Source organism: Pteropus medius, unplaced genomic scaffold (assembly GCF_902729225.1).
Source record: "Pteropus medius unplaced genomic scaffold, Ma_sr-lr_union100, whole genome shotgun sequence".
Classification (NCBI taxonomy): domain Eukaryota; kingdom Metazoa; phylum Chordata; class Mammalia; order Chiroptera; family Pteropodidae; genus Pteropus; species Pteropus medius.
Window position 1 is genome coordinate 819,344 of NW_024340696.1, and position 21,378 is coordinate 840,721.

At 46.1% G+C, this 21,378-nt stretch overlaps 1 non-coding gene across 1 annotated transcript; it reads right to left on the minus strand.

Annotated features, from left to right (window-relative positions):
• Positions 1-19,320: 19,320 nt before the first annotated feature.
• On the minus strand, positions 19,321-19,454 carry LOC120610834 (small nucleolar RNA SNORA1). Its single transcript, XR_005655012.1, has one exon. It is a non-coding gene; the product is annotated as a small nucleolar RNA SNORA1 (small nucleolar RNA).
• Between the last annotated feature and the right edge of the window lie 1,924 nt (positions 19,455-21,378).

The window sequence follows — 21,378 nt, forward strand, 5'->3', positions numbered from 1 at the left end:
GGTTCAAACCCAGAGCAGCCTGATTCCAGGCTTGTGTTCCATTTCAGTGGTGGTGACCTTGAGCACACCAGAACATGTGGATTTCCCATCTGTAACACGGAGAATAATAACAATACCTCACAAGTTTATCGAGAGATATAAGGAAGGTAAAGCAGGTAAGGAGCTTGGTACCTTGCACGTACTTAATGAATATTAGCTGCTACTATGATATCATTCTTTAGAAATGAGCCCTGTTTTCAGCTGTCCACATGGGGCCCTGGGTGACCCAGGAGCCAGTCCCTGTCCCACTGCTCCCTGGAAGTGTGGAGACAGGCTGGGGCATGCTAGTGCGAGAAGTCTGGCCCACCCACTGTGGCCAGGACATGGCTGGGTGCAATGACAATGGCCACCTGCAGGGGGAGGCATACACACATTGGGATTACAGCCTACAGTGATCCTTGAGGAAGGGGGCTATGCAGGGAATGGATTGAGGCTGAGATCAGCATTTGTTCTCGAATCTTCCTCCCGCTGTGGAGCCGACTATCTAGGGACGTTCCCAAGGCAGTACCCTGCTTTTCCTCTCGTTGCTGGAAAAGCGAGAACCTGAGCTGGCTTGATGCTCGATCTCTTCCCTGAGGCCACAGAAAGTTCCTCATTAGGGGTGGATTTTATTTTCACCACCCAGTGTGGCCCTGGCAGGCCCTCTGCTGCAGAGGGCTGGTTGCAGCCTTTCTAAGGAGACTCTTGGCAGACCTGTGATCTAGCCTCGTGTTCTCTTTCCATCTGAAGGAGCAGAGCTTTTGTTGTGGGGTGGGTGGCTCACCATGCTTAGCAAATTTTCTTCATCTCAGAGTCGGGATGAGGGGTGAGGTAGGGGCAGGAGGGTGTACAGACCTGCCCTCTGATCCTGAGCTAAGAGTCACTTTCCTTGCAGTCATTCCCTATGAAAAAAGGGATGAGGAAACCAACCACCATTGCTTGAGCACCTACTGTATACTCTTCTGTACCTCATGGGCATTCTAGAGAGGTGATAAATGAGGCTCAGAGAGGTCAGGTGACTTGCCCAGAACCACACAGCTTGTGCAATGGTAATAATGCCAGGTGCCACGAATTGAGAGCCTAGCTCTTTGCCAGGCTTGATGGCAATTATATCACCTATGCTCAATCCTACAATAACCAAATCTGTAAACCCCAGTGTCTGACCCTAAAGTCTATGCTTTCCGCCTACTCCACACTGCCTCCAGACCCTTTGATGGACTACTCTCCTATTTCTTCAGTCTTTCGAATCATTAGATTTCCACATGTCCTACAAATGAAATTCCTCTTCTCTCATAATCCAAGGGCACTTGGTGAGAGCTGCATGAGTGGCTTCCTCGTATTCCCAATTTTGGATTTGCTTGGGATGCCTAGTCTTGAAAACACCAATTCCTTGCTAAGTTCTACGCCTAGAAGCCCACGAGTCAGAACGTCGTAAAGAGGGGCTGCTCTAATCACCGGAGAAGCCCACCCCTTGCTCACCCCTTCTGTCGTTTCCTGATGTTTGCTTTGTTGGCTGAAATTGGAGATGTTTTAACGACAGCGATAAATGGACAGCCCTCCTTTTTTTTTCCCCCCACAGAAGTGAATGCCAGTAAAATGACTACCTCAGTCCACTTACTGCTGTGAACACACCATTAAAATAAACCATGTCTGTGTACACACACATGCCCTTTCGCACACCCAATGCAATATGCTTTTCACAATATCCACAACACCGTGAAGACATTTGGGTTTTCTTCCTGGATGTCTCTCCATCTACTGGAGAAATGTCAGCCTGGTGTCTAAAGGCAGCTAGAGGAAAAGAACTTGTGGCTTTACGTTTCTCCTTGTGGAGGGCTGGGCTTGCTTCATCCACACTGGTGAACTCTGATGAGCTGGTCCATGCTTACTACTTCAAAATATACTGCAGGACTCCTGGCTGCATCCCCATCTATGGGAGCCCAGGCAGCTTGTAACAAATGGCTCAGTCGTGGTCCTGCTGGAGGACTCAGGTATTTCAGAGCTGCCAGTCATGTAGGAAGTTCATGTGGTGGAGAGAAAAAGTACAGGAGAAAGAGAATCTACGTGTATTGAGTTATCTTGGGATCACTCAATCCTTACAGCCACCTCATGAAGATATTTGTATAATAAGCTCCATCTATACCTAGAATCCAGGGCCCCCGAGGTCTGGAGAGGAGCGGTAACTGGTCCATGGTCACCCAAGTAACAGAAAGGTTCTGGAGCAAATCCAGGCAGGTCTAACTCCAATCCATGCATGTTGCCTCTCACCTGTGAGATTGAATTTCCCAGGTGTCACAGAAGTGCCTTTCTCTGTTTAATGAAAAGAGGTCTACTCTTTTCGTTGATGCCATTTCCGCAGGCAGTGAAAACACCATCCTGGTGAGGGAAATCTGCATCAGACTGGAGACTGGACAACGGAAGGTTGTTTCTGTAATGTTTATCCCTGCGGAGTAAATATTTCTGTCTCCATCATCGTCCAGAATGTCTCTGTTGACAGCTTCACAGACACTTCTCTTTCTCTTCTCTTGAACATTTAGCCATTGCCAGGGACACAATGGCCAGGCACGACTGGTTCTTTTCACTTTTGACTGTGGACTTCTCGAAGCCAAAGGAAGAAAGGCCAGGGAGCGACCCACCCAGGGTGAGGAAGGGAGGCTGAGGCTGAATAGAAGTGTCAAGTCGGGTCCCAAGAGGTGATCCCAGGGGAGGACACACCCACCAGAGAAGCAGAGCTGGCCTTTCCACAGGCGATTTTGGATGAAGGACTGTGGTTCCCTGAAGATGTCTTGCAGACTTATCTCTTTAATGTTCTCACATCTGATCTCTTCTATCTTTTCTCACCAGTACCTCTCAGAGAGGTTGAATAACTTGCCCAAGGTCCTGCAACGAGTAAGTGCTGGCTTTCTGCCTCCCAGTCATGGGCCTGCCCACTTCTCTGTAATTGTAAGGCCCTTTGTGAGTGGGGCCCACCCCTGTCCCCAGGCTCATCTCAGCCTCCTCGCTAAGGCCCTTTGCACTCTGGCCATGCCATTTATCTCAGTCCCTCTAACATACTACACTCTTCCTTGTCTTTAGGCCTTTGCACGGCCTATTCCTGCTGCCTATAACTCTTTTTCACCTTATCCTTTTTCTCAAAAAAAAAAAAAAAAAAAGGGAACCTACTCACAGTCATGCTCAGCGTAAAGCTCCCCTTTTCTGCAGGGTTTCCCACCACTGATCCCTGCGCACACCCTTGCACACACACCCTGCCCCCACCTCATGCTCAGTTGGGGGCTCCATGCCCCCCCATCCTAACATCCATCACACCCTAGTGTTACTTCTTATTTCAAATTCTATCTCCCCAACTGCGAGCTCTCTGAGGGCAGAGATTGTTCACAGCTGCGACCCCCAGTAACTGATGCAGTACCTGACTCATTGTAGGTGCTCAATAAACGGTGAGTGGATCACATTGTGAACCAGAGAGCATGAGGCAGAGCCAGGTCTCAGAACCCGTCTGTGCCGTGACTTGCAGCCTCCTCCCAACATGGCCTTCCCACACCCAGCCACACCCCGGGATGCAAAGGAGAGGGCCCTCTTTCATTCCAGTCGAAGTGGTTCTGATTAGGAGAGATAGAGTTGAGACAAAGCACTAACTTTCATGTCAGATACACTGCCTTGGGTACCTTGATTATCTTCTTTTTGACAAGCAGCACTGGGGGGTGGAAAGCAAGGTTCTGGTTCACTTAATGCGTGCTTTTCGGATGCTGAGCAAAGGTATCCCTGGGCTCTGTGGCTCAGAGAATGGTTTTAGCTTCCATATGGTCATGAAATTAATGGTTATCCCTGGGTGATTTCTCCTTCCTGTCTGTCTGTCTGTCTCTCCATGCTTTTAAAATTTATTAATGTATTATAATAAAAAAGTATTAAAATAAAAAAAACTTTTAGTCATAAACAAAGAAGCAATACACCTGCAGGATGCTGTGGAGCTATCACGCCTCCTTGCCCTTGCTCAGGCATTTTACGTAGCCTGGCATGCTCTCGCCTTTTGTGGTAATAATAAGAAATATGTTTGGTCTCGGTCCTTGGTGCCTGGCACAAAGCTCCGAAAAGCCATGGAATTTCTTGAATGATAGGAGTGTCATTTGTTATGCATAAGGAGACCCTTGGAGCACACCTGGATTTATGCAGATGTGGTGACTTAGATTGGGGTACCTAGAGAGTCTCAGATGGGGCTGGTCACAAGTGGTTAGAAGGTTGGAACTTCCAGCCACACCCTACTGATGGCTGGGAAGGCGGGTGGGCGGTCTGCGGATTAAACACTAAGGCTTGGGGATATGGCACCAGCTCGCTATCTTCCTTGCCCAGCCTCGTCAATGGAGATCAGAATTTTGGGTCATCACTTTACTGTAGTATCCATCTGCAACATATTTTTTCTTTAAGATTTTATATCTTTGACAAAAGATCCTGTCCCAGGTCCAAAGATTAAACAGGAGGCTCTGAAGTATTCCTTTGGGGAAAGCAGCATGGCTCCTGGGAAAGAGTAGGAAAGCTCAGAGAGCCCGAAGCCATCTCTTTTGGCTGATAACAAGCGTGTTTTGAGGCAGTTAGTACCGTGGTCAGCTCGTGGATGACAGAGCCGGGCTGCCTGCATTTGGACCCTGGCCCTTCCTCCTTAAAAGCTGCATGAGTCTGGTTAAAAGGCTTTGTCTCTCTGTGCCTCAGTTTCCTCATCTGTAAAAGGAGAATAGTAACGGTATACATTACATCAAAGCTTTCAGAACTGTGCCTGGCACATGGTCGGGACTTAATAAATGACAAGGATTATATTATAATTCTTATCGATGAGATTAATTAGTACATTCACCTGAAGAAGCCCGTGTCAACCTCTGAAATTTGCTTGCTAAGGATGACTTCCCAGAAACAGCAAACTGTCAAACCAACAGGGACAACACTGTTCGTTTTGAAAAACTGGCCACAAATTACAGTTTTACAAAATCTAATTTTCTTACTGACTTCTTATTTGGGAAATGCTTGGTCTTTGAAATCTAGTACGGACTCTGCCTTGGCGTTTGAGCTTCCCAGTCTTCTAGGGAGAAATAGCTGTTTCCTGGGCCTAGAAAGCTCTCCCTTATCCCCCTCCTCCCTGAGACGTCTATGGGGCTGCCTTCATCACCTCCTCCACCTCTCTTCTCAGAAGTCCCCTTCTTGGTGAGCCCATCCCTGGGCATCCCGTCCAAAATTCCAGCTACCCCTGCCACCTCCGCTTCTCGTCTACCTACTTAGCTTTACCTTTTTTTTCTTAGCACATTATTTGTTGACAGACCATGTTATTTATTTCTTGGTTTTGTTGATTGTTCTCCCTCCTCCCCAATCCACCCCAGTAGAAGGTGAAGGCTTTAAAGTCAGGGATTTTGGCCATTTTGTTCATTGCCTTTCTCTAGTGCCTGACACGAAGCACGGGTTCCATGAACGTTTGTGACATGTTTGAGTATACAGGCAGGAAGGAAGATTTGCTGGCAGGTTCTGAGTTTAGAACTTACCTGGTACAGGTGTACCCAGTAGAGAAAAACTATTTTTACTGAGCTGCCCCTCTGGGCCAGCCTTGGACAATACTTGACATATGTTATTTCACATCGTCTTCACGATAGCCATATGGATGAGAAAGTTGGGACTCAAAGAGATTACGAAACTTATCTGTCACAGTTTGTGGGTGACAGAGCCTAAGGACTGTGTCCTCCCCTGCTGGACAGAAAATGATGCCTTCACCCTCCCCTGTACCCCAGGCTGTGCGGAGGACTCCCTGGGTGGTTTCTGAACTGGCTGTTTTACAGAACCAAAAGACCCATCCCTCCTCACCTGCTGTGTGTGTAGGCGGCTTTTGGCCTGTGTGCTGAGTCAGGAGGCCCAAGCAGCTTTCAGCACTCGGAGGTGGCAGGCTAATTACCGGCTCCAGGAATGGTCTGTGGATACGCTGGGGATTGTCTGAAAAATCTGCCCAGAGCCATGGCCTGGAACAGGGCTCCCTGCACCTCCTTCCCTGGGACAGTGGGGTGCAGGGAGGGCAAAGACGGTCATTGTGATCATGTAAAGGGTGTTTTCTGTCAAAGGACGATATTAGATGCAAGTTAGAAAGAACTGGGTCCTGATCGTGGCCCTGCCAGTAACTATTTGCGTGAAGTAGAGTTAAGTTTACTGAACATCCCCGAATCCCTCTGCTTATAAAATCTCGGCAGTAATCAATGCCTGTCTCCCAAACTTGCTGGCTATGGTGGATGAGACAGCATGTGCAACATGCTTATCCCAGGCACGGGATGCATGTTAGCTCTTTTATGTTTACTCATTGTGAACTACAGTCTCGTCTACTGTAAAACGAGAGCAGACACAGGCCTGGCACATGGTAGGGGCTGAATAAAGGTTAGTCCCCTTCCTCCCCCACTTCCCTTTCTTTAGCACCAAGTTCCAGGCCTGTGTTGTCCGCAAGGATGCAACACTGCTGGCCCTGTCCTGGAGGATTTCTAAGGACACGTGGTTACTGAGCCATCTTCCCCGAGCTGTTCATTTTGGAGCTATTGTGTTAAACACCCTCTGCCTGCCTCCTTGTCTCCTTTTCTTCCTGCCTTCTTTTTTCCCTCCCTCCCTTCTTCTTTTCTTTCTTCCTTCTATTCAATGTATTCATATTGAGTACTAAGTGTAGGCACTGTGCTAGGCACTGTGAATATGGCCGTGACTAAGACGAGATCTCTGCTGTCATGGAGTCAGGTGGGGAGAAAGAAATTAAACAAGTATACAAGAAAAGAAACACTATGAAGCAGAAAATAGAATCGTATAATAGGGGGTGACGGGTTAGGGAAGTACAGTTACTTTAAATGGGAGCCAGGAAAAGCTCCCATTTAGGAAGAAGTATTTGAACCAAGTCTTGAAAGATTAGAGTATGCCAACCATGCTCAACATTGGGAGAAGGGGTTTCAGACTGCAAGAACAGCACATACAAAGGCCCTGAGGTGAGATGAGCTGAACTCGTGCCCCTGCATTTTTTAGTGGGAACAGTGGGCCCCAAAGTGAAGCCACAGCCCTGCTCTTCAAGCTCAGACAAGGTTATCAGGCTTCATTTTCAAGGATTGGCAACAACTTAAGCTCCTGGGTGCTCCCAGGATGTCCTTGCTGCAGTTAATTTGCTGTAACTGGCGCGTTAGTCATGTCCATGTTCCTCAGGGTCCCTGTCAAAGCTGGCCCTTTCCACAGATGCTGGTTTAAATTAGGAGGATTACTTGCCGAGGACTAGATTTGGCAGTGATTAATTCCAAACAGGTCCTAGTTCTGAGCCCTCTTGATGGGCAGGTGAAAGAATGATGAGCTAGGCTGGCATCTAGCACGAGTGAGAGATACCTGGTCCTGCCAATCCAGTGAGAAGCAGGTCAGACCCTGCCAACCCTTCTCCTAAACCTGTCTGGCCCCCTGCTCAGCCAGAATGCCAACCAGACCCCCTGGTCTCCCATTCAAGGTGCTCCTTCTGTGGCCCTGCCATGCTTGTGCCTCTTCCCCTCTGTGCATACTCTCCTGCCTAACTCCCCGCCTCTGCCTACCTTAACTTCTGTCCCCACAGGGGACTTCCACTCATTCTGCCAGGCTTTGCTCAAATTCTCCCTCACAAGAACTTCTCAGACACCCCTTGGGGGAACTCTCCTCTCCTTTCTTATTCTCCTAATTATTCTTAAGCCATTTAAAACATTGGTCTTAGAGTATGTTATGTTGGCAAGACCGAGTTCCAACTACAGTGTGAGCTCCTTGAGAGTTGGGGTCTGGCTCATGCATCTCTGCAGCTCCATTCATTTAGTCAGTCATTATAGTCATTAATTCAAGAAATGCTTATGGAGGCCTCACTCTGTACCAGACTTCCCGAGAGGCAAAGAGGAAAAAGCTGCGGACAAGGCATGTTCCCTGTTCTTAAGTTGCTCCTAGCCTATTATAGGGACAGGCCACGATGAGGCCATTGTAACACAGAGGGCTGAGTAGATAGGGGTATAGTCTCACATGAGGGGTACCCAGTTGAGCCTGGGGTGATCCAGGAAGGTTTCTCAGAGGAAGTCACAACTAAGACACATAGAATGAGGACATTGAGGCTCAGGAGAGTAACGTAGCGGGCTCAAGATCTCACATTTAGTATATGGCAGAGTGAGCTCTCATATCCAATCCTCATTTGTGGAAAGGATTTCCCTCCATCTACACACTCCCACGTTAGCACACTGCGTACTGATCCTGCCTCACAGAGTAGGGAGGAAAAGGGTCAGAACCACTTGGCCAGAGCTTGGGCAACCTGGCCACATTTGCTGCAAAGTCTTCTGTTTTCAAGCTGCTTCAAACTTTTGATGACTCAACAGGTCCTTGGGAGCACAGAGACTGTCAGCAGCATCCGAGGCCAGTGAGAAGACTTCCCATCACAGGATATAGTAGGGCAGCTTTCTTTTTACTCATGGTTGCTTTCTCACTCCTCACCACTACCTGCCATTCCAAAAATAATGCATATGATTATAGAAAATTCGGGGAGGAAACACAAATTACCCATAATTCTATCACACAGAAATAACTGTTGTTAACATTTTGATATGTTGAGATAGTTATTTTGAGATATTATTTATAAATTGCTATAATGTATAATTACTGCTTATTAATTTATACAAATACATGAATATGATTAACTTGTATATATTTAACTTGTTGTGAAGACTTGCACACTCTAGTGCCTGGAAATCTCAAAGAAAGAGAGGAATGGGAAAGGACTAGCTTTTATTGAGAACCTACTATGTACCTGGCTATGATTAACACTCTTCTTATTAATAATGTAAGAACCAAACTTATATAATAAAACAATCATTATCTCGTTTATCCATCAGTTGGTTATTCTTCTTATTTTCATTTTACAGGTAAAAAAATACACACACACACACACACACACACACACAAGGCAAGAGCAGTAAGCAAGAGCACAGAGACAGCATGCAGCAGGCCCGGGATTAAACACCTGGTCTGTCTTGCTTTCAAAATGCATGTTCTTTTCATCAAGTGGTTTCCATGGCTTTATCAGAGGCCACAGAAGTTGACTCATACCGATCGACTTCCAGAAACCAGTCTATACTCCGGACAGGAAGGCATTGACTGGCAGAATGTTACAAGCCGGATTCTCCAGGTTGGGATAGAAGAGGTATAAACAGCTTCCCAGAAAGTAGCACCTTGAAAAGAAAAGGGTGGAAAGTGAGTTTGTGCAGGAGGAGCCATCTGATTGTGATGTATTTGGGACAAAGCCTCTGCCAGCTTGGGAGAGAGCAAGTACCCGAGCAGAGATTACCATCAGAGGGGTCCCGCACTAGACAAAGATGGCGGGGCCCTTGTTCTGTGCCTTGTACCGTCACTGGTGGGGGCTACCCTGAGAAAATCATGCCTGAAGTCACCTTACACTCCTTGCAGTTGAGCAGCGGGGGCCTCTTTTTGAAGGAAGATTTGAGCTACACATCTCTGTGTTTATCACAAGGGAAAATCTAAGTGTTAAAGGGTCTGGAAAGCTCATGTTGGTTTCTTCAGTGAACTCACACCCCAGAGAACAGCAATGTGGGAAGCCAAATATGATTAGAAGGCAACTGGCTTAGCGTGGGATCAGAGCACAGGGATTATACAATCCAAATTCTTAATGGCACCAGGCTACGGTGGTCTGACAAAGTGACAAGCCGATTGCTCTTACTTAGGGCTTTTATTGCCACCTGTATTAGCTTGCTATGGCTTTCATAACAAAATACCAGAAACCAAATGGCTTAAACAACAGGAGTTTATTTTCTCACAGTTCTGGAGGCTGGAAATCCAAGACGAAGACAACAGCAGAGTTGGTTTCCTCGCCGGCCTCTCTTTTTGGCTTGCAGATGGCCACCCTCTTACTCCCTCTTGACATGGAGCCCCTGGTGTCTTTCTGTGTGTTCTAATTTCCTCTTCTTATAAGGACATCAGTCAAATTGGTATATGGTCCACCCTGAAGGCTTCATTTTGACTTGATTACCTCTTTAAAGACTCTATCTCCAGTACAATCACATCCTGAGAGTTTGAGCTTCAGTATATGAATTTTGAGGGGAATATGATTTAACCCATAATGATGCCCAGCTCCTCTTTGGGTGGACAAATTTGCTTAGTATAACTGACCTGGACACAAGTCTTGCCTTGATGGGTCCATCCTGCCTCTACAGGAGAGGAATGACTAACAGGATAAACTTTAAAGAGATAGCTGGTCATAAAGGACCTTGGTTGTCATACTAAGTAAGTTGTATCTTCTCCTGAAAACCAGGAGAAGCTTTTGGTGGGACAGGGACATGATCAGATGTGTATTTTTGAAAGATCGCTCTGCCCATCATTTAGAAAATAGATCGAGAGAGGCAGGACAGAAAGGAGGAAGGCTCATTGTGAAGAGATGATTGTGCTAGTCCAGAGAGGAGATGATGTGGGCAGAGCTGGGGTGGTTTCCATGGAATGAAGAAGAAAGGATAGCTTTCAGAACCTTTTAAGATGGATTCTTCTATAGTGTGGTAGTAACTGCAAAGGCCAAGGGGGACAAATTCAGATGTCTAATATGCTCATCAAAGGATAGAAACCTATGTTGCAAGAATCATCTTTTTAACATCAAAATACTTCCTCCAGGTGGAATTTTGAATGGGAGATCCACATATGAACCGATTATGAATAGAGGTGTTTTGATGAAAGTCATGGTAGGGGTCTGGCATCTCTGCCCACTGGGGTGGCCCGTTATCTCCCAGTGGACTCTGCCCCCTCCTCAGGGTTCTCTTTCTATTCCTCTCTCCATTTGGGGGCAGACAGGTAGCTGGCACACATTGGTATAACCCACCTCTAAACCAGTCGGTGAATATCCACTGCCCTGAGCCGTCTATGTGCCCCCTGCCCAACAGCCCCTACCCATCCAGCCCCTGCCCCCCAGACCTCCCAGCAGTCCAGCAACAAACAGAGCTTAACCGTCCTGGCACAGGAAGGAGCTCTAGAACCCTGTTCTCCAGCACTGTGGCCAGAATCTGTTGACTCCTTGGTCCTTTGCCATACTAATTATTAAATGTGTTGACTATCACCAGCCCTTGTGTCTTGCACATCAGCCGTTACCAACTGTGGACATTTTTCTCACAAATACTATGCTGTTTATTCCTTCTCGTGGGACTGCCTTCCTCTCTTCTCTGCCTGTCTAGCTCCTGCGCATACATCAAGACTTGGCCCATGGTTCCTTCTGAAATCTAACTCTGTTATTGTCCTGTTTGTGATGAATGACATAATGTTACCTGCCCGTCTTTTCCACCAGGCTGTGTGTTTCAAAACGGCAGACGGAGCCTTTCTGTCATTCCCTCTCTAGTACGTAGTGCCTAGTAGGCACATTGAGTTGGATGAGATGTCTCCATAGCCCAGGAAATGTGTTCTGGGGCCCTTCATTTCAGCTGTTTCAGGGCAAGCAGTGCAGGCTCTATATTTCTAAAAAGGGCTCTCCATTCTCTGCTGCATCCCCAAAGGAATTTAATATCTTAAAGTATCAAGGCATCCCGGGTTCCTAAACAGTGCCTAGCATGCAGAATGCCATCAATCCATGTTAGTGAAAGGCCAAATGACCTCAATAATCCTGACATTATAGTATACAGGCACTGTTACCACAGCCCTATGATGTGGATCTAACACTGTCTTTATCTCGTGAAGAAACTGAGGCTCAGAGAGGGTCAGTGGCTTGCCCAAGGTCACTGTGTTCATAAGTGGCAGAACTCCAAAAGCCAAATTCTGGGTTAGCCTCTACCCTGCACTCTACTTGCTTCCTTGACGGAGCTGCATTTCAGAGATGTTCATCCTACATAAAGGAACTTGCCAGCTCACACTCCTTTACTGCCTTGAGGCTGGGTGACATAGCACAGGGTTGGGAGCACTGACCAAGAGGGAAGATGGGCCATTTGGACAAAACCATCCATGTGGCTGTCTTGGCCTCTGGGCTCTGCCCCAGCCACTTCTAGGTTCCCTAGACCGTCACAGCCAACAGCCCCTTCTCCCTCTGTGTCCTTCACCAGCTATCTTTTTCACAGCTCTATTTCCTCTCTTGTCAACAGATCTCTCAACAAAATGTTTTCCATCATTGCTGGCTATTTTTATCCCTTTATCAGAGTTATTTCCTTTGGTAAATAGCTTCCTGGCATGGGGTGGGCAGCCTAGCCCAGGCGCCAGCCAGCACCGTGCGGGCAGGAGGTGTGGGGTGGGTGGGCATCTGGAAGAGAAGGAAGAATTGAGCGACATGGGCCAAGCCCGGCCTTTAGGGACTGCCTTTTGCTCTGATGGCAGCGGCGGCAGCAGCAGCAGCAGCAAGATGCTCATTCATTTCTCATTTCAATTTGTTAAAACCTTTCTTTGGGAAGGCAGCATGTGCCGAGGGCCTTGGAAGCAGACAATCAGCTACAGGCGCCCAAAATAGCCTCGGAATCAGCAGCATTTTGTTTTGCTTCAGGCTTTTCATGCCTGCAAGGGGAGGAAAGAAAGGATCCAGAGCGTTTTCTGCGTCCAAACACACATCTATTTTACAATAAGACAAATGACTCGTATTCCTGCTATTAAATCCAGCAGCGTCCCCGCCCCGCCAACCACCCCTCCTCCGAAGGCCTCGCCAGCATTTCCTTTTGTGGCTGCAACACAGCATCTCCAGTGCAGCCTCTGCCTCCTCCAGCTCTGCCCGCGAGCTCAGCTTTCACAAGTTGGGATTTTAATAAATTAACGTGGCGCGTGCTGCTGCAGCTGTTGTGCCAGCTTCACAAAAGGTGCTGCGAGAGCCAGGCCCTGCTGGAGAAAAACAAGCCCGTGATTTGCTGGTGGAAGCCTCTTGGCCCCAGTGAGAGGTTAAGCCAGGCCTTTGCAGAAACCCTGGGCTGCTCTCTGAGTGCAGCCCTTTGTCACTTCCCTTGTAGCAGGGCCGCAAGACTGGCCTCAGTTTCCGCAGGAGACTACCCGTTGGCCAGGGAGGCAGCATGTGCAGGGGTGTCCCCAGAGAAGAGCAGGAGGCCTGGACTTTAGTCCTTGCCCTGCCCTGACTCATGAAGTGACCTTATCCAAGGCACTGTGCCCTCTGAGACCAGTTCCTGGGGAATAAACTCTCAGAGCCATGATACCTTTCCCTTGCAGCACTTACACAATGGGAACTTAACACTTACTTGGAGAATATTTTGACCACCTAGATTGTGGAGCTGCATACTTGGGCCCGTGGGTCAAATCTGGCCACATGCATTCATTTAGGTATGGTCTATGGCTGCTTTCACAATACACTGGCAGAGCTGAGCAGTTGCCTTGCAGAAATTAGATGGACCTCAAAGCCTAAAATATTTATTTACTCCCTGGCTTTTTACAGGAAAAGTTTGCCAACCCCTGGTCTAGATGGTGAATCCCAGGAGAGCAGAAACCATGTCCCCTCTGAGAGGTTTTGGACACTCTCAAGATTGCTCAGCTAGTAAGTGGCCTAAAAGTCAATATCAGTGTGGAGGCCTCAACATCCAGGACTGTCAAGGACATAATCAATTAAATGTGTGCGGGTGGAGTTGGAATTTGACAAAAAAATCCCTCCCGTGACTAAAAGGCATACGATGCATAGGTAGGTGAGATTAGTGTGTAGCACAATGTTTGTGAGCAAGAACTCTGTTCAGGCAGACTTTCCACCACTTCCTAGTCATGTGGTCTGGGGAAAGCTCTTCATCTCTCTGAGCCTCAGTTGCCTCAGTTGTAAAATGGGCATAATAATACTTTATTTTGGAGGACTGCTCTAAGGATTTAGCATGATGATCTAAGTAAGATGCTAGCACAGTGCCTGGCAAATACTGGGAACTCTCTCCAGGCCTGGCTCCCTTCAGTAGTCACACTTTTAAGCTGCGCCCCCTCTGTTCATGATGTGCCCTACCTTGACGGCCATCTGTCCTTTCCAAAGCAGCTTACATGGCTACATGGAGAGAGTGAAGCCCTGGGATCGTGAGTGGCAACAGCACGTAGAGGTTGAAGTAGTTTAGAATTATTAGACCTGAGTTCAAATCTGGACCCCGTCACACTCACTGAGGCATACAATCTTGAGCGTGTCAGTTGACTTCTCCACGTCTCACTTCCCTCGTCAGGAAGATGGGAGGAAGTAGGGTAATATAAAAGAGTCAGTGCAATAATGTGTACTATGTATTTAGAGCAGGACCTGACACTTAACGATAGTAAATAGTAAGCACTGAGTCGTTACTTTCTTTCCAGATCAGCTGGTTTAAGTTGACTCCAGCTTTTCCTGAATTCTCACATTGGCAACGGTTAGCTTTTGGTATCTCTAGGCCCCTCATGGACCGCACTGCAGGGGAGAGGGGGGTGGTGAGAGTCTCCAAGAAGTTTTCTGTCCTGTCTCACTGAAGTGGAAATTTCTATAAAACCCAGAAGTACAGCACACCAAAGCAGCTCAGCTATGCTTCTGGCATAGGGACCAAACCATGACTTCGAAAGTGTGTGTTTCCCTGGATAAAACCTCTAATTGGACAATTGTAGGTCTCTGGCTTTATGTAGACTTTATGACTTTGAAAGCTCTTAAGCTGGGGCAAGGGAAAATTTATGAATGGGATTTCTTTATTTCTGTAGCACACTGACTCATGCTGTTGACCCAAATGGGGGGCTGGGATTCCATTACTTGCTAATTTGTCTTTGCCAGTGGTCCTTACTCTGCCAGCTCCCTCAATAAGCAACAACCAGGGGGTACTGAATCCCAGAAAAGGGTTCCTGGCTGTTTCGAAAATTGTCCTGAACCCAGACTGATTTCCCAGGCAAAAGAATATGGTATTTGAGAGTTGATTCTCAGAGAAGCCTTGCAATTTTTTCTTAAATTCTGAAAGCTTATTTTACCAGGATTTTTAAGTCATCTTATAGAAAACTCTTAGTTTGCGTTAAAGTCATCTGGCTTAGAAGAAGGGCTGGTTACCAGCTGCTGATGATTTCCTTTGGGTACCCACATCCCAGAAATCTTCTGAAGGTAGGCAGTGGAGATACAGAGACATATTTGAACCGGTATAGCAATGAGGCTGACTTCACTTAAAGGTTGTGTCAGGGTAATATAAGCTTCTACAACAAAGAGATTCCAAAATGTGCAAAGATTCAAATACAATAGAAATTTAGTTCTCATTCACAAAATAGTCCAAGGCTGACATTTCTGGTCAGTAAGTGGCTCTCCTCCATGCAATGACTCAGGAACCCAGGCTCTTTCCATCTTGTACCTTCATCATCCTCTCTAGAGCCTTGAAATAGATAACCTGCATTTAGACAATGGAAGGTAAAAAAGAACGTGGAGAAGGAGCACACATTTCATAAAAGCCTTGGCCTAGAAATGACTCGTATGACTTTTTACATTCCCTCGTTGAGGTCACATGGCCACACTTAGATGCAAAGAGGACTGGGAACTGAAGTCGCTTGCTCGGAAACCCCTTCGCATGGACAATCATATACTGTGGGAGGAGAATATGGATTTTAGTGAACGATGAGTAATATTTGCTACAGAGAGGAAAATGTACCAAAATTGAGGCCATAAAGAATTAAATAAATAGGGTGCCATAGGGTCTAGCACTGTGAGGGCTATCACTATCTTTGTCTGTGAATCCTCAGCCCTGAGAGCAATATCGAGCATATAGTGAGTGCTCAGTCCATGTTTGAATGAAAGGAATGAATGAATGAATATCCTACCAGTTCTGTTCCTTTGTTCCTTGGCTTGGGCTACCAAATAGAAAGACCAGATTCCTGGTCAACTGCTTCAGATCACATGGAGAAAGTACTTGTTGGGCCCAGAGTCCAAGGTTTGGTCAGATGTTCCCCCCAAAGAATCTAGACACTTTTAGTTACTTATTTAATTTATGGATTGCTTTTATTGAAGAGATAATAATTATATAAACTTGAGACCATTCAGAGCCATCTAGTATATGGATAGTGTCCCTAAGAATCCACAGGATTTCTGGCTAGAAGTTCCCTTAGGAGACGTGTAGGCCCACAAACACAAATGTGACCCAGCTCACAAGCCAACCCACATGACAGTGACTGCCTGGCATTGGATTCTACAGGAAGGCATGCCATAGGCAAGGGGAAGGGCGACAGTAAGCCAAGTCCCATGTTCTTGAGAGATCTCATCAAGGCTAAGATTCCTATATTTTACACATAAGGGCGAAGCTCTAAGAGAAGTGGTGGACAACTGCTAATGGCAATTTAGTTCAGACAGCCTGGATAAGGAGGTGATTGAAGCCTGGAAAGAAAAAGATGAGAACAGAAATCGGTAGACCAGTCAGAAGAGGATATGGTAGAAAATTCTCTTGGAAATTCAAGAAAGCTAAGGGCTAAGAACTGGTCAGGTATTGTGACTACTTCAGAAAGAGGAAAGTAGAGGCAGAGCATGGGGTTTGGTATGTTTTAGACTGACATGCTTCCCAACCTTTGAGGGGCATGATGAGCCAAATTGTGTCTCCCTAAAATCCATATGTTGAAGTGCTAAATCCCAGAACCTCAGAATGTAACTATATTTGGAGATAGGGTCTTTGAAGAGGTCATTAAATTAAAATGAGATCATTGGAGTGGGTCCTACTTTAATATGACTCTGGTGTCCTTATAAGAAGACACAAATACTTGCATGGAGACAAGACTGTGTGAAGATACAGGAAGAAGGTGGCCATCTACAAACCAAGGGCAGAGGCCTCAGAAGGAGCTAACCTTGCTGACACCTTGATCTTAGATTTCCGGCCTCCAGAATTGTGAGAAAATAAATTTCTGTTGTTTAAGCCAGGGGTCTCGAACCCCAGGGCCATGGACCAGTACTGATCTGTGGCCTGTTAGGAATCAGGCCACACAGCAGGAGGTAAGCAGCAAGCAAGCAAAGCTTCATCTGTTTTTGCAGCCTCTCCCCAGAGCTAGCATCACCACCTCAGCTCCACCTCAGATCATTAGGCATTAGATTCTCATAGGAACACCGGTTCCTGGTGCCAAAAAGGTTGGGGACCGCTGATTTAAGCCACTCGGGTACTTTGCTATGGCAGCCCTAGCTAACTAACGCAAGGGAAAATGAAGTCTGCTGTTTTTGCCCATGTTTCTCTCCAGGGCATGTGCCACAAGGCAGTGCATGCACTCAATGGGCAGTAGGCAAATGGTTGGAGGCTCTCCTGAGCCTCTAGGATGCCCCAGAGCTTAGAGCCCCTCAGGGCTCCCATGGTGACCTGGGCACAAAAGGCACCATCCAACCACAACTTGCCACCACCTGGTCCCTCCTCTGTGTCTTCCTATACTGATTAGTGGGGGTCCAGAGACGCATAGTCATGGCCCCCAACCCGGGTGAGCTCAGTCTTGGAGGGAGACAAAGAAGTCCTATATTTCCTGGATCCTAACAGTGTTTCAGGAGGCAAGAAATACTTCTAAATTACTGAGAAGCATGGATTATAAGAACTATCCTGATTTTAGTAGCATAACGGTGGGACAACCTGCATGTCTTTGAATCAATAAGTGGAGTCAATGGTTAGAGTACTGGGTGGTGTGTGCCACGACAGAAAGGATGTGATTGATTCTCCCTTGGGAGGGAGATCAGGACCCTAGAAAGGGGACATCAGAGCAGGAGTATGCCAGGCCAGTAAGGCAAGAAGGGTATTCTAGCAGAGGGAGCATCATGGGCAAAGGAATAGGATATACACATATACAATAGCAAGAGAGTATGTAGCGGAGCAGATGGAGGTGAGGCTGGACAGACAGAGTACAGACTGTGAAATGCCTGGAATGCCATGCCAAAGCCTCAACTTCAACTAGAGTGGAGGCTACAAGCCAAAAAAGAGCCCCAGCCCCGTTCAGAATAGGGGTCGCCAAAGCAGATCAGCCACTGCAGTTCTGTCTCCTTCACTGCTCCCAGCATGGAAACGCAGATGCTGGTAACCAAGGGATGGTCTATTTAAAGCCGCTTCTGAGTCTGTTCCAGGAGGCACACCAAAGGATGAAGAGGGAGAGAGGGAAGGAGCATGTCAGGGGGAAGAAGCTCTGAGGGAGAATGGCTCTGCCCCCGAGCTCACTGTTGGGCTTGGGGCAGGTCCCTGCCTCTCTCTGGGCCTCACCTTCCTCAGTACCTTGTAGGGGGAAATTGTGCAGGTTCAGGAGCCAGCAATGAGGGTTTAAAGACAGGCTCTATCACTTATGATCTATGTGCTTTGGTCAAATTACTTAACCTCTGGGGCTGAGTCTTCTCCTTTGTAAGATGGGGTAATAATAGTACCTACCTTTTAGAGTTGCTGTGAGGATTAAATGAAATAATGTAGGTAATGCACTTTTAACAGTGACACATGCAAAACACTCAAAATCAGCTATTGTATAAAAAATGATGACAACGATGATCGTGATGATGATGGTGATGATTGTATTGGACTAGCTTAATGGGTTTTAAGCCTTAAACCATTGAACTTTTCTTCTAACATATTTGGAAATTCAAAGTGTAAGAAAAGTCACATTGAGCTCTTCTAGCTGAAACAGGTAGAGACTCTGAGCCCAGGCCCTCAGCATTCCCTTCCCCAGGGCTGTCTCCCAGCCCACCTGGGCACCTCTGCAGAACCCTTAGGCTCCAGAAAACCCAGGTTGAAAGCAATTGTCCCAGAGGGTCTCTGACGTCCTTTTCAGCTGCTTCTTTTAATCCAATTCATCCTTCCAAAGCCTAAGTACGCATCTGCAAAAGCTGTCCTTTACAGCTCAAAATCCATTTTCTAATAGCATTGGCTAAGCCAGGCCCTAGGGGCAGTCTGGTAAAGGCAAACTGAAGTAGTGGTGAGAGGTGAGGAAGTTATTCAAGCAACAACCTGACTGCAAAGATCCACAGGCAAGAAATACCATCTCCACATGTTAAGTCAACAGATGTTTATTTAAGAAATTTTACATGTTGTGATTCATTCCACTGCTCATCGAAGTCACCTTAGCTCCCTAAAGCTTGAATCAAGACTTATCTTCAAGATAGTCTTTTTTCAAAGATCTCGTATTTAATCCACAGTTGTTTTGTCCATCAGCCTTGTCACAGTTTTCTTAGTTGGGCTTCTTTTATCTCCACTCGAATACAGACATACTGATGACATACTTCGAAAAGTATCCCACTAGAATCTTTGGAATCTAGTTTCTTCAAATAATTGACTTCAGGGCTCTAGAAGCTGAATTGCAGAAAGTACATTGCTATCTTGGCCAATGATTTAAAATGTATTATTTCTTAATATATTTCTAATATTACAGTTGTATTACATCTAAATTTCACTTACAACCCTAGCAAAAAGTTACAGGTCTTATTGTCACCATCGCAATAAATTTACTGGGATGGAAAAATAAACCGTGTCTCAATTTGGCCCCATTAAACTTCCTGAACACCATGATCAACAACTCCCATGCTCATCAAGAATGAGGCTTCACCTCCACATTTTTAAAGATAAGTTATACAGATGTGACTGTCTCCACCTGTCGTAGTCCAGGGTAGTTTCTCATCCATTTGTCTCTAGATGGTTGGCACTGCCATTGCCCCGTGAGTGGCATGCCATGGTTGCCTCTCTTCTCCACTAAGGGACTGCATCTTGCTCTTTCACCTCCTATCCCCAGGACAGGTGCCTGATAAATTGACATTGTATTGATAGAATGGAATTGAATATAAAAACCTCTAGCTGTAAGCTGGGTTCAACAGTGACCCAAACATATCTGGATCCTGACCACATAGAGGTTATTTTTGGGGAAGGATGATAAAAAGTTACAAGTGTAATAGGGTTCATGACTTATTGTTGAAAGATAAAGCTCCAAAGCCCAGAATAACTGTTGTGGGGCCTAGGACCCACAAGAGGCCAAGGTTTGCCTTCAGGATCTGCTACAACTGGGCTTTGGGAGGACCCTGGAAGACAATATCTTGGGGTCCTGAGATGGAAGGGCTCCTTGCTTCCTGGGACCTTCACCACTGTGAAGCTCTGCCCAATTTTTTCAGCATATTAAATAGATGTATTTGTTGTTGTTGTTGTATGCACTGTTTTTATTGAATATACTCTTTAGACATTGGCCTTTTGGTTTCCACAGCAGACTTTGGAGGCCACAGTGAGCAAAACCTGGGAGGACAAGTCCAATCCCTAGCTTGTCATTCAGAGCCCCTCTTCATTGACTGCCCTCTGCTTTTTCTTAATTTTCATCTGCCTTTGGTCACATGCCAGCTGCTTCAGCTACCTTGTGCTTGTCACTGTTCTACAAGCGTGCCTACCCCTCAATGATCAGGTTCTCTCTGCTTGGAATGCCTTTTCCTGCACCACTACCCACTTTTATACCTACCAAGCTCCTACTCATTCATCAAAACAATTCTAAATGCTACCTCCTCCAGGAAGCCTTCCCAGATCACCCAATTGGAATGTTTTTACTCCTCTCTCCCCTGTGCTCCGAAATAACTTATACAGAATATATGACATTCTGCTTGGGTTTGAGTTAAATCTCTTATTTCCCTCACTATGTTATAAGCTTGACTAGGGCAAAGATTTTTTTATCTGACTGGTCTTTGTGCCAGCACATATGTGAGAAGTCCATGGATTTTGGCTTTAATTCCTATCTTAGGTCTTTCTAGATATGTAAACTTAGATAAGTTATCCAACGTGTCTGAGTCTTAGTATCCCAGCCTATAAAATGGAGATAAATAAAAAACTTTTTCTCACAACCTTATTGTGAGCATCAAATAAGATGACTGCGTGAAGTAATAACGACGATGGAATCATAATAATGAGCTAACATTGCTTAAGTGCTGTTCACTTAAGCACTGATCTAAACGCTTTACGAGTTGCTCATTTAAAACATAGGTTTGCAGGAAGTTACAAAATAGTACAGAGAAATCCCTGTACCCTTCACCCAGTTTTCTCCAGTGGTTACATAGTTATAGTACAGTATCAAAGCCAGGAAACTGACATTGGTATTAGTTCTGTGTCATTTTATCACTGTTTATACTCATGTAACCACCACCACAGTCAAGGTACAGATCTAGTTCCTCTCCACAAAGACCTCCTTTATGCTACCCCTTTGCAGTAACACCCACCCTTCTCTTAACACCTACCCTTCACTCTGGCAACTGTTAATGTATTTTCTATCTGCACAATTTTGTTATTTCAACATTATCTAAATGGGATGACACAGTATGCGACCTTGTAAGATCGGAATTTTTTCACTGGGCATAATCCATCTAAGTTGTTGTGTGGGTCAAGAGTTCATTCCTTTGTTGGTGCTGACTAATATTCCATGGTATGGATGTACCATAGTTTAACCATTGAAAGACATTTAGGTTATTTCCAGTTTGGGGCTATTGCAAATAAAGCTTCT